The sequence below is a fragment of the Callospermophilus lateralis genome, chromosome 2, assembly GCF_048772815.1.
Source record: "Callospermophilus lateralis isolate mCalLat2 chromosome 2, mCalLat2.hap1, whole genome shotgun sequence".
NCBI lineage: Eukaryota > Metazoa > Chordata > Mammalia > Rodentia > Sciuridae > Callospermophilus > Callospermophilus lateralis.
Window position 1 is genome coordinate 52468931 of NC_135306.1, and position 14432 is coordinate 52483362.

The 14432-nt window shown below is 35.8% G+C and overlaps 1 protein-coding gene across 7 annotated transcripts in view; it reads left to right on the forward strand.

Annotated features, from left to right (window-relative positions):
• Bnc2 (basonuclin zinc finger protein 2) overlaps window positions 1-14432 on the forward strand; it is a 418137-nt gene that overhangs the window by 255262 nt on the left and 148443 nt on the right. The gene's annotated exons all lie outside the window — the stretch shown is intronic.

Consider the following 14432-nt stretch of genomic DNA (forward strand, 5'->3'; position numbering starts at 1 on the left):
CATGTCTGATAACTTGACCTTCAAATTTTAGTTAGGAGGGAGCAGAAGGTGTGTGTATTTCACAATTTCTAAACTCTTAGTGAATGGATATATATAAGTTTTGCCTGTGATCCACCAAATTCACTTACAAGGTGCTACTACTTAGTGTTCAATAGCATGAATGAATGTTGTAGAGACTAGTTTTACATGTAGTTTTCCTTGAAGTGTACCTCTGTTGTTAATTTTTGGTATTTAAACCACAACTTACTCAATAATCCAGGAAGAACAGGGGTAACTGCTGAAACTGACCTTAAGGAAATGATATTGAAAATATGAATTTTGATGTTTGACTATTTAGAAAATGGGAAGTGTGCCATGTAATTTCCAGGTAGAAGCTGCACATGTTGCCCAAGGATATATATACATTGCCTGTGACAGAGCAATGCCTGGCTCTTGAACTGGGATGATTCTGTTTTTGTGTTTTTTTTTTTTTGAAAAGTAGTTTTCAGGAGTAGAGAGACAGATGGTAATGGTGTAGGGGAAGGTGTCCTTTTCTGTAATCACAAGGAAACCTAAGGATAGAATGTTACTGGTAGCACTTGGAGGAGAAGCTGGGCATGTGGCTCTACTGGAAAGTAGTTTGTTTCATGTCTGTGGAAGGTCTTTTCCCTATAATGGTGAGTTCATTCCACTACATATAGGCCACCACGAATGTTTACGTCCTCTCATTCTTATCTGAATTGAGAAAACCAGGCAGGGATTTCTGCACAGCAGTTGCATATTGTGGTAGTAAATACACGCTGGATGTTTCTTGTGAATGTTATAGTTTCCATTTTCAGAAAGTTATCCCTGGAATTTGTAGATAGTACCCAGTCACAGCTAAACATTTTAGCAACTTCTATTTTTTTGTTCTTTTTGGCATTCATAGAATTTTACAAAAAAGTTATGTCCACTTAAAAGCGTTTTCTGCTTTCATTTTTCCTCCCCACTGCGATAATACTTAGAAACATGAGTTTAATGTGAATTATATATTTGTAGCTTCTTAGTGGTCTAGCAGATTTCAATTTCTTAGAAATTTGTCATGAAACCAAAAAATTGTCAGACAGATGTAAAGTGTCCTTCAAATGGTGAATAGTAATGAAGATTTTACTTCATTTCTTTTAATTATCCATGCTACTATCAATAGTGTAGTATTCGGTTCTTGTACTCTTCAGGGAGACACATAGGGCCTCTTCCCCAGGAGGCACATCTGCGTACCCTGAGAGACAAATTACTGGTTTGTGTCCTTAATTATTTAATGAAGAGATTTAGTGACATCTCAAAACATAGATATAAGTCCTCAAAACTGGAGGGGACAACATTGGAAAACCAGGAATAGAATGAAAGAGTATCATCTTTATATGATAGATGAATTATGATATTTAAAGTCACACCCAGCTTCCTACTAACAGGAGTGAATTTATTCTGCACACAAAGATTACAGGGGAAAATGACATAAAAATACATGCAGATAAATCTTCTGTCTTCTCTCGTGTGTAAAGCACACATCTAAATAAATGTCTATTTGTGTCCATATACAGTTAAAGACACTTTTCTGTGAAATAATGCATTCCTTTAGAATTGCTGTAGACTTTCATAATTTTAAAAAACATTTCTATTGTAACCTACATCAAAAGGGCAGCCGGGTTTTTTTGTATCTGACTATACATATGCATTATAAAAAAGTGAGTCTACTGTAATTACCAGTTTGCAGAGCAAATTCCTGCAGGGTTTGTACTCTCCCCATTAGTAAAAGAGATAAGTTGAAATGTATTAAAATTTCACTGTACAACTGGGAGTTTTTGTTCACAGTAAATGTGTTAATGTTTCTTCATTGCTTGACTGTTTGTGTTTAAATTTAGGCAGCGTGCCCAACAGGGACAAAATTATAGGATAAAGCAATGTATAAAAGAAAATCCTTCAGAGAGCACCAATAAGACTCTTTTTAAAAATAAGCAGTTACATATAATAGTACATGGCTGTAGCCACAGAGAAAAGTTTTATCTGTCTATTTCAGAATTATTGGAATTTTTCTTCCCTTGTGTAAAAGTTAAGAGGACCAAGCTTATGTCGATAGCTAATATACTTTGATGTGAAAACATCTATTATTTTATTCAGTGTTACTCCTGTAAAAAGAAAAAGGAACGATTCCTTCTTGTTGTCCTTATGATGAAGAGAGGCTAATAGCATTTCGAGAGAGAGGTGATAGATCACATTTTCTTCCCTAGTAAAGGAATTTTTTCTTGTTAAGAATTCTAATTACAGTCAGTTATATTTGGGGAGCATTTTTCTCTGCTTTTCTTTGTTGCTGTGAAGTTAGTAAATACAATTATTCACATAGATGGGCTTACATTTTGAAAAATTAATCTACAGCCATTATCACCTAGTGTGAATATATAATGAAATTCACAGGCACAGGATAAAGGCTCCTATTTTTCTGCAGTCTAGAGAGAGCAGAAGCACAGTTATCTGTAAACATGGGCTATCTGAGCTTGAGCCAGCTATCAAAGCAGCCCTGCTCTCCCTTTAAGTGCTGAAAACATATTGTAGTTTATACTGTTTACCTTTTGTAGCTTCTGCTGCTTAGCTTTCTATAAGTGGAAAAGAGTTTGCCAGTTTCCATACACTGCCCCTCAGGTCTGTGCAGGCCTCGCATAGCAGACCATGATACAAAACCAAACAAACAAAATAAAAATATCAATCTTCATTTTGAGATGCTGCTATCCTAGAAATCATGTTTCAGAATTTACTCGGTGATCGTGTATTCAGATATGTGGGTGGGTGGGTGGGTGAGGACATGAATATGTGTGTGTTTGTTTCATTTGTTTGTATCCTGACATACATATAGGATGATGTGAAAAACCCCTTGAGTATATTATGTGGAAAATTACCTTTCCTTAAGAAAATGTATTTTTCTCTTAAAGGTTGATTCACACCTTCCCCCCCATACAAAAGACATTGAATTTTTTTTTTTTTTTTTACTTCCTTCCCTGTACTGTTCTTTAAAACATGAATTTTTAACTGATAGACCTTGAAGTCCTTCAGAGTCATTACTTTCTTTTGGCTAATTTGTAGAAAGGCACCATATGAAAATTGGATTTTTGATCTGATGGAGTGATTCTTGAGTTCTTATGAACCATTTATAGTCTATCAAGTAAATCCTTCTTAGTTCACGGATTATTGACCCAATGGACCATATTAGCTGCTTCGAAGCTGTTATAGCCCATTATGTTGATTCAGCTGACACATATGTGAACCCAGTCCACATGCCCAAGATGACATTAACATTATTCTGGAAGGCTCCCTTTTTTCCCCCCAGCACACTTTCTATTTATTTCTTAATTTTCAAGAGTTAGCTCAAAGTTCCTGACAACCATTGCATAGGTCTCTCAATTTGCTCAGTGAGGTTGAAGCATTTGTTAGCAGCTAGCTAGCCTGCTCCTTGCTGTCTTCCTCTATAACTATACGTCTTTTTGTCTTTTAAACCAACTAATCTTTAAAAGCAAAAAGAGAATAATGTTTTTTCAACACTCTAGGGCACATTTTACCCTCAGATGCTTATAGATTCCATAGAAATTTGTGGGATTTCTCTCAGCATCTGAATTTAGTCCTTTGAATTTGAGAAAACTACCTTTTAGAAGAAATGATAACACTGTATTTGTGTTTTTTAAAAATGTATTACCTGAGAGGTTTCTCTTGAAAAATTCCAGTGACTCTTAACCACTGGTAAAACTGAGACGTGCCTTCATTGATTTATATGAAGCTGTAATGAAGCCAGCACGGTTTCAGCACAGACCCTGGGGAATCTGTGACCCCACATAAATAACACATAAGGAGGCACACAGACCGTTCCTCATATCATTATTATTATTTCTAATAGGTGTGATTCCTGTGGTGATACCTGCTTTTAGGAAAAACAAAAACAAAACATCTTCTTATCTCATCAGGGATAATTACAATGTAGTTACATGCACAATGGAAAGTATTAAGGTGTTTGTTGGTATATGTTACTAATAGGCATTCCCAAGACAGGTACAAGCACAAAGCTACACAGTAAACCAAGTGTTCTTAGGGGTACCTTGTTTCACTTTGTTTTTTCGGAGTTTGACATTTCTTAATATAACCATTCTAAAATTCCATAAAATACTGTAATGAGTCCCTTTCTTTTTCTAAAATGCACCACTGTTTGTAGGAAATCCTAGTGAAAGTTATTAACTGCCTACTTAGCAGTTTCTCCCACTTCTTCAAGTGGCTTAGACCTCTACCTGTCCCTTTCCCTTTCTTAGCAGTTTCATTTGTATTGAGTTGTAAACTCTTATTGGAACTGCGAAAACATCTGAGGAAGTCTCATTGAGGTTGGGGTGGCAAGGGGGATTACCCCTTTCCTTTCCTATGGTGTGTAGCCAAAACAAAACAAGTCCTCGCTCACTGGCTCAAAACAAGTCCTCATTTAGGGACATCTCAGAGCCTCTTTTCTGCTGTTAGAGAAAGCTCTAATTTCAGGGGTTTTTATGGTTAAATATGAGAATGTATTTGAAGTATTATGCAAGTTTTATAGTGCTGTACAAACATGGGGTATTATTATTCTCACAAAGGCTGCCTCTTTGGCCTGAGTAATTAGTTGTCATTTAATTATAAAATGCAACAACTTTCTTGTTGCTTCACTGGGGTAAATTTTTAATAAACCTTGAGGAATAAATTTTGTTAAAGGGTCCCCTACCTTATGCTCTTGCTTGGTAAATGGACTGATTACAGTGCTGTGGCTTTTGGAGTAAAGTGACCAGCTCCTTCATACCTAGGATAAAGATTTAGTGGAATTCTTATTTTGGAGGGGGTGGTGTGATGGGAATTGAGCCCAGATCTGGTGCAGTCTAGGTAAGCTCTCTACCAACTGAGCAGTACCCCCAGCCCAGATCTCCTTTCTGAAAGAAGGCCTTTGCAAGTCATATGGAAAGGAAGGATATACATTTGGTACAACTTCAAGGTTTGGGTTACTCCCTTAGCTCTCAGCTTGTTCACCAGACTGGAATTGTTATGCAAATCAAATGTTCTTCCCAGGATTAGGAGGTGCTTCTGAAAGACCAGGACTTAGGCTGCATCTTCTCTTGCTTCTTGCTTAATGAGGAGTAGTTTTTTTTGTAAAATGTTTAAAGGTTTATAAGTCTTGTTGCATCTCATTATAAATCCCTTCCTTATTAATGTCTTCCCTATCATATTATATTAGTAATTGTTTTCATGAATGCCACAGAGAAATGTAATCACATTACCACCTTTCAAATTACATTAGTGAAAATGAATAAAATGTATATCAATGGAATACAAAATTGCTGATTCAACATTAAGGAAAAATGAGATGATTATTACTTAGTATTCTTGTGATAGCCGAGGTACTTTGGTTCTTTATATGTAGTTATATATTCCAGTAAATGCTGGGTTTAGGTAGAATGTAGATATTTTTTGTGGTGTGCTCACTCCTTATTTTCAATTAGGTGATAGGTATATATATGGAAAGAGTATTTTCTTTCTAGTTATGTCATCATAGCTGACAAAGTAGTCTGTAAAATTTGTAAGTATACAGGCAATAAATAGAAAATTTTAATTGTTAACTATTAGGTAAGAAAATTAAGTGGTTTTTTTTTTTCTTACACCCAAATTGGATGCCTTTTTATTTCCTGATTCTCTAATATTACTAATTGCCTAACAAAATAGCTTGTATTACCATAGGCCTAATTTAATTGGGGGGAAAAGCATCCACACTCCAAAGCTTGCATATGCTTTGATGCCATGGAAGCATGAGTATTTTCCTTATGTAATTGGCTATATCCCGCTGTTGATTTTTACTCTGAACTCTTAAATTATTTAAATGGGGTCTTCCTCATGTCGATTGATAGTAGGTTGTGATGGTGAGGTAATGACTACAGATGCTCATTGCAGCTGTGTCTGTGAAGATTTATGTGCTTATGTGTGTCCCTTTCTCCTATTTGTATTTACATATGCACACAGTCATGGTGCATTCACATCCAGATATAAAGATGGACCCACAGTTTATGGTGTTCTCTCTTTTCCCCTCTCCCTAAACTGAATTTGTTTCTCAACTGAAGTAATTTTTCCACTACTGCAAATTGAAGAATGTTTTTGGTTATAGACTTAACAGAATTTACCTGTGTCATTTTAAAACAAAATTTCTTAAGTGTGTTGTAGTATACTGATGTTAGAATTACTAAATATTACAATTGCCTTTTGTTTTTGTTATAACATCCAATTTTTTTTGAAGGATGCCCTGGATTTTCCTAATAGAAAAATGGCAATGGATTTTAAAAATAATTGTCTGGTTTTGAATGAATAGTTAGGTTTCATGGTTTGAAAATGGAAAGGATTTTCAAATTTAAGTAGCAGTGAATTTCCTTTGTTCACCTTCCATGCCTTAACATATTTAATTTTTATATATTGAAGACCTACTGGGTGAAAGATATAGTGATGCATTATGTCTCCTAGGTACGAGATCTTATGGAATTAAACTGTTAGCACCACTAAAAATAAGTGCTATGATGGAATAGCGACTACTCCGTATCATTCAGCTGTGATACCATACCAGCCCCACCCCAAATCCTAGGCAGCTAGTTATCTATTTTTTTTTTACATTTATTTTATTTATTTATTTTTATGTGGTGCTGAGAATTGAACTCAGGGCCTTTCATGTGCTAGGTGAATGCTCTACTGCTGAGCCACAACCCCAGCCCTATTTTTGAAACCCCTGTTGTGGACATTTCATATGCATGGGATCATACTGCTTTTAGTGACTTGCTTATTCAACTTTGCATAATGTTTTCAAGGTTCATTCCATGTTTTAGTGTGTATCTGTATTTCTTTTCTTTTTATGGCCAGTTAATATTCTATTATATGAATGTACCCATGTGTTTATCCGTATGTTATTTGATGGATGGTTAGTGCTTTTTTTTTTTTTTTTTTTCGTATCAGGGATAGAACTCAGGGATGCACAACTACTGAGCCATGTCCCTAGTCCTCTTTGTTTTTTTCATTTTGAGACAGAGTCTCTCCATAAGTTGCTTAGGGCTTCACTAAGTTGCTGAGGCTGGTCTCAAACTTATGATCCTCATGCCTCAGCCTCTAGAGTTGCTGGGATTACAGGCATGAGCCATGGTGACCTGTGGTTAGTACTTTTTTAAAGCGAACTCAAAGTGAGGTTTAAATCTCCTGATTTTTAACAGTAATGGTGTTCAAAGGTCATCCTTCCCCAGTTAATCTTCTCTGTTTCTTTGGATCTGACTGTTGTAGAGACGACATGTTTCCTTGGTTCATAATTTGTTTCCTCTTGGTGTTTGTTAAAATTTAACCATCTTTGAACTGACCAGTCTTCTGTGTTCACCACATTGTCCAGTGTTTAAATCCATGGCTCAGGGGTAGAGCGCTTGCCTCAGATGTTAAGGCACTGGGTTCCATTCTCAGCACCACATATACACAAATAAATAAAAGTCCATCAATAACTAATAAAATATTTTTTAAAAATCTATGGCATCTGGTCTTCGTGGTGACTCTAGATGGAGTCTGTGTTTTCAAATCTTCTGACTCAGTCACACAATGGAATAACTTGCTTTCTGTTGAAAAGACACCAAGAAGTTTTAGAGCATGTAGGTACAACAAAGTGATCACTTTTATCAGTTTGCCATTTCTTCATATGCCATTAAAAACAAATATACAAATGTAAAGTTTTTTTTGAAAGATTAATTGATTTAAATTTTTTTCTGGTTTTCTCACCACCATACAGGATATATACTCTTGCCATAATTTTTCATTATATGAAATTTTAAATGACTGTGTAAGTAGACAGAATAGCTTCATTGCTTTTCATTTGCTGTTATTACTGTTACATTATTACTATCATGAGTTTCGGCATTTACGTGATAGTTTTAATACTCTTCTGGGCTCTTAACTTTTATAGTAAGGTTTTCTTATAAACTCTGTGCAGTGCCTATTTAAGCACAGATTTATATATATTTTTGCATACATTTAGAGAACATACCTACCTTACTAATTAATAGTGTTATGGTCAGTGTTAGACTTTTTAAATTGGATTTTGGTAAGATCTTTATAACCATGAGCTTTTTGGTCCATGTTCTGTGTCTTTCTAATTCATATTTTATCTAATTTTGATTTATCTAATGTGATTGTAAGACCCCATAGTAGTACAACAGGTGAATGCTTTTTTATTTTCCTCATGTAAAAGTTTTGTAACCCAAGTCAGTTTCTCAAGCAGTTGTGTAGTTCATAATGGTAATAAGTAAACTCAGTGGTTGTCCTGTATTTTTTAATTGTGATAAAGAGAGAATTTCTTTGCTCAAACTGCATCATGATTTGACCAATTTAGGAAGCTGATTTTTTTCTACAAATGCGTATCTTCTAGCTTAGTGAACTCAAGGTACTAGGAAGTTGGTTGTTTTCAGTTAATGTTTCATATTATCCATGTGGTAAGAGAAAAAATCTCCTAAACATTTTAACAGAGAGAGATTTGCTGATATGATCACCAGTACTGTCATCCAAGGTCCTTAGAGTGTTTGGGGCAATATTTGTAGTAGATTTTTACAGTCATATACATGAAGTGTGAATATGCTTGCCCATATTTTTGGTTACCCTTTTAATCCAAACTGCCTGGTTGTTGTTACTCAGCGATTACTGCATATATTCTCTAACAGTTCTGGAAAACTTTCAGATTTATTAGAGATACTTTTCTATTCTATAACCCGCCCCCCCCCCCAAGATTGAAGTCTTTGATGAAGTTTTCCTATCTCCTAAAATTGTTCATTTGATCTTTGACACCATGCACACCTTTCCTCTGGGATACGTGTGTATGTTCAGAGGTGAATGATAAATGTAGTGATGAATTGATAAGAGTTAATTACAATGTAGACTTCTATTTTAGATCCTCATAGTTTGCCAACTTTGCAGAGTATCTGTATATGACTTTCAAAATAGAAGATTCAATTTAATAAAAATATTTATTCTTGTTAAAAATAGAAAAAGTGAACCTGTCACTGGTAGTCATTATAGCCAATTAATTTAGACACCTAAATTGTACCACCTAAGTTTACAGTAGAAACTAGTGGGGTGGAATGAATGTTATATTGGTGATTAGCTTCTTCTATAATTGAATTTTAATGTGGGTCATGTACTTAAGTATTAAATGTTTAAAAGTGTTTCAAGTAAAATTTCATAATCCAAGTGGTAAATTCCTCTATACTTTCCAGAAATAAAGAAGGAAAAAAAGATTTAAGAAAGGGTTTTAGCTTTGCCTGGTGTGGTGGTGCATGCTGTAATCCCAGCGACTCAGGAGGCTGAGGCAAGAGGATCATGAGTTTAAAACAAGTCTCAGCAACTTAGTGGGGCACTTAGAAATTCAAGGAGACCCTATGTCTAAATAAAATAAAGTAAGAAATTTAAAAGGGCTGGGGATGTTCCCAGTGGTTAAGTGCCCAGGGGTTCTATTCCTGGTACCAAAAAAAAAAAAAAAAAAGGTTTTTAGTTAAACATGGGAGATGCAAGAAAGTGCCTATGAAAAGGTGTTTTTGTTTTTGTTTTTGTAGAAACAAAACCCAACTGAATCAGTTTTATTTTTAGAGCCCCACCCTCTACTAGGATTGTTCCTTTAAAATATGTGTTTTATGTTTCTTTTTGCCCCAAGCCTTATGTCGTTTTTTGTTATTTTTTGTCAGGTAACTTGTGTAGATATTCCCAAACAAGGAATAGCTAACAGATTTGTTAATTAGCCTGTGTGTGGGTCTTTGTGAGGTGCACTACATATTAACTGAAGCAACAATTTGTTCTTTCCTGAGAAATGTCATTTGTAAGAAGATTGATGTTCAATTCACATATGCTTGCAGAGTTCAAGCCATTTATGAGTGTAATAAAGCAAAAGAGACTACAGTTTTAGTGATAACTTGAATGTATTATTTGTATAGAACTTTGGAACATATCCAAAAACTTCCAAATGCACTTTTATTTAATATTCAAATATTAAATAAAACCAAACCATGATTGATTTTTAGTAACTTCCTAGTTTGTGTATTTTAGATGTTCTTTTTTTTGGGGGGAGGGGGTTCTTGCTTTGTTGCCCAAGTGGGCTCAAACAATCCCCCTGCCTTGGCCTCTGAGTAGCTGAAACTATCAGTAGTAATTGAGAGATTTGTCTTCCTCTCCACTATATCATTTAAGAGCCTTAAAACAAGAGATAATAATCCTTGTGCCTACCTTATAGGGTTATAGTATGAATGATATGGTATTATGTGTAATACAAAGTGTTCATTTATTCATTAAGACTAAATATGCATTAAACATTTTGCAAGGTATTAGAATAAAACTTAATATATTGGGAAGAATTATAAGGGAATAAAAGAATCATTCAAATATAATATGTGGAAAGTTTCTGGAGGCAATATAGATGGTTGTCATTTATTGAGTTTCTATTGTTGCCAGGCAGGGTACCATGTACTCTATATTATTTCATGTGAGTCTTTTGATACAGTTCTGATGTCATTGCTGCCATCATTTTACATTTGAGGAAAGGAGCTTGGGGAATCACATATTTTAGTGCCCTTTGAGCACCTGTTTATTTGCCAGCATACAAGCCTAGCAGATGTCTTACCTTTTAAATTCTAGAGGCAAATACAAACCCAAATCAAATAATCACACAGGTCAATACAGTAGTCATAACCTGTGATTAGTGCTATGACAGACAGATCCCTTGTGATGCAGGAGACTGCTAGGGAACTTGCTTTGAATGGGAGACTAGGACAGTTGCCATGGGAATGAGTGATATCAGAGTGAAGTCTGAAGAATAGCAGAAGCTCACAGTGCAGAGCAGGGGTTGGAAGGTAGGCAGGTGGAGAGGAGAGCATTGCCTTGGAGAAATAGGCAGTGGACAGGGAGGGGGAGATCCACTGGCTAATCAGATAGGATTCCCACCCACTGTTTTTGCTGACAAGAGGTCAAAGATGTAGCCTCAGTAAAGCAAATGCCACATGGAAGAGTCAAGTATGTGGGAATTTGAGAAGAGAGAATGTTCACTGGGATGGGGAGAAAAGGGGAATGGGTAGATTAATTAGAGCCACTTTGACTGCCTCTCTGGGCGTGAGATTCTTTTTTTTTTTTTTTTTTTTTTTTTTTTTAATATTTTAGCTTTCGGCAGACACAACATCTTTGTTTGTATGTGGTGCTAAGGATTGAACCCGGGCCGCACGCATGCCAGGCGGGCATGCTATCGCCTGGGCCACATCCCCAGCCCCTGGGAGTGAGATTCTAATTCAAGATCCCTAATCACTTGGGAGGGGCACTCACACAAACTTGCACCTTTGACTTTACTAGTTGAATGACTTTGGCAAGGTGCCTAGTTCTCTCTGACTCAGTTTCCTTATTTGTGAAATTAAAGGAGTAATAGTGTCAAACTCATGATATTTTCTGAGGATTCAGAGACCTAGTATTTGTCAACTACCTATCAAAGTCTGGAAAATGGCAAAATATTCAGTAAGTTGCAGGAAATTCTTTACTGTTGCAAAAATGAATAAAAATTTATGGGTAACAGAGAGGAAGGGACGACATTCCTCAAACTGGTTTAAGGACTTCCTTCTTCTTCTTTGAGCCTGTGGTCTAAATCCACTCTCCACAAGTGCCAAACTGTCAGGCCCCCTGCACAGGGACACTGCCTTGCATTTCCTGCCACTTAGCACAGTCCCTGGCTACAAAGTGATGGGTTTTTACATAGTGATATTTAAAGCCGTGGGAGAGAATGAAATTGCCAAATTTAAGAATGAAGAGTCTGGCTTTGGAAAAACACCTGTATTTATTTACAGTGGAGAGAAAGTGAGACGTTGCTGCCAGAAAAACTAGGATTGTCCGTCTCTACCGCCCAGGAATGAAGGAGTTAGTGCTGCAAGCTGCATCAACGTCTAGGAGCTAGAGGAGACTAGAAAAGGGGACCAGATGTGATGAGAACATTGCCAATCAGAGAGCGCATTGTGAGGGAGTGAGGGGCAGAATCCAGACAGACGGCAGAGTTAAAATGTAGGAGGTGGACGGGAAGTGGAAGCACTGGTTGCTGAGTGCATGGATTTCTTTTTCAAGAAATCCCTGGTTCAGGTAAGGAACTTATTATTTTCAATAAATGCAGGCTGAAGAAAACTTAAGTTGTTGTCCTCCAGCAGCTGGGGAAATGGTAATCATAGAAGAATTGAGGAAAGAGTTACAGGGCACCTCTGATGAGGGGGGTCCTGGAGAACTGGTATCTGCATCAGCTAGACGGGAATGCTGTTCCCTGCACAGAGGTGGGAGTCGTGTGACTATGAACTGTTTGCTCTTTTCTTCATCACTGGAATTCCAGTGTCTGTAGTTCAGATAATGTGATGCATATAGCTTGGTCTTACTCTGAGTGCCCCCACAGAGTGTGGGAGGCGCTCCTGATTTGCCCAGGGAAGGAAGAAGCAAACCTGCTTACCAGAATGAGAGATCATCCATTTCTACTCTTCTTGTAATGCATGTGTATTTTTGAGGCATAACTGGCTTTGATAGTTTTATGATAATTTATGTTTTTTAAGTGTGGGTGAGTTGGCAAGTGATCACATTGGTTCTGTTTTGTTGTGAATAAATAACATGTCAAAGTTTTATGCAGTTTCAAAAAATGTTGTTTAGAATAAAACTTACTTTGAAGCCACAATAGTCTCTCACTCAAAATATTTATTTAGACCATATTGTTTAAATATATATAATTCCCTTAAGGAATAATTGTAGTCTATATAAATCTGAATTTAAAACAAATAGACCTTCTGGAATTCATAGAGATACAAAATGGCTATTCCAGTGCTTAAGTGTTTATATACAAAAGGAGTTGAGGTGTTCCAGTGTTTATATATTTAGGTACAAAAAGAGTAGAATTCGTAGAAAGGAATGATGATCTGAGAAGTTTAATTCCCAAATGTACCAGACATATAAAATTATTTAGGAAGAGAAAATATTTGAATAATAAAGTAGTTCAGAGTGAGTGAATGAATGATTCAGCTAGTGATAAAATAAATATATATAAAAATAAAGCAAACCTACAGTCTCCAATCTATTCTGGTATCGAATATAGCTGTAATGAAAGTTGAAGGTGTGCTTTAAACATGATACCAAATTAGGGCATTTTTGTAAAATAATATCACCAAATAAGTGATTTAAAGTGGCTATGTTGTTGATGCCTGGGTTAAAGATAGTCCTTGAAAAATAATTCCTTTTTATTGTCCTTCCCTTGATTTTGATAAAGCAGAGGGATGTTTTTTAAAAAAAAATCCTTTGCAAATGTTATTATTATTGCACTTCAAATGTTAACATTAATACAGTTTTCATATCTGAATTTATAATTTGGTAGACTGTAAAGCATCTTGTTTTTAGTGGAAAAACTGTACTCTGAACTTTTTGGGGGGCATAGTACAATCAAATTGTGAGTTTGCTAACTAACAAATATGTTATATAAAGAAACTGTCAGTTAGGATGTTCTGCTAAGTTAAAAAAAAATTGAAATTGAAATAAGAACTTTGGGGAGAATTATTTCCCTTTATAACCTATGCATTCCTTTAATTGCTGATAGATGCAGCAAAGTTTTACAGCCTAGCTAATATATAATTGGACAAATGACATTGGAAGACAGTCCCTGAAATATCAGGCAGATTTTATAATTATTTCCCTAGAGGTAAACAGAAAAACAAATTAGGAGTGAGAGTGAAGTACCAAAGAAGAAAACAGTGATCCAACATCTGAAACTGAAGAAGCACCCATTGAGTTAATGTAAATCAGTGAAAGAGAAATTACTTTAAAGTTGCCTGATCCAGAACATAAGGAACAGGAGAAGCCCGTTCAGCCTTAGTCTCTGCACATGTTAAGATTATCTAACATACTTCCTGTTACAAGTCATCTAGTTTATATAAAAATCCAAATGGTTCCAGGAATGTGAGCATGTGAGGTGAGTGTAGCTTTCAGACACAGAGCTGAGTTGTGCTCACAGAACCCATGCCTCCACCCAAGATCTGTAATCTCTGATCGCATCTAAATCTGCAGAGAGATCTTTTCCGGGCAGTTCAGGTAGTTACAGTAGATTGTTAATCTGTGAATGATCAGACCAAATCCCTTCTGTCTTCAGAATTTCCATGCAAATTAGAATTAAATGTATGAGATAAATTTATTAACTGTAGTCTAGGAGCACAGGTCAGCATTAGCACAATTCTTTACCAGAAGTTTTTATTCATAAAATGTTACACTCCATTTATGCTAATTTTCAATGGATTCACTTTATAATATAAACTGGCAAGATGAATTTTTAAAGTCCTGGTAAGGAAATAAAAGAGTTTTTGTGTGGGTTTCTGTTTTCTAAGATA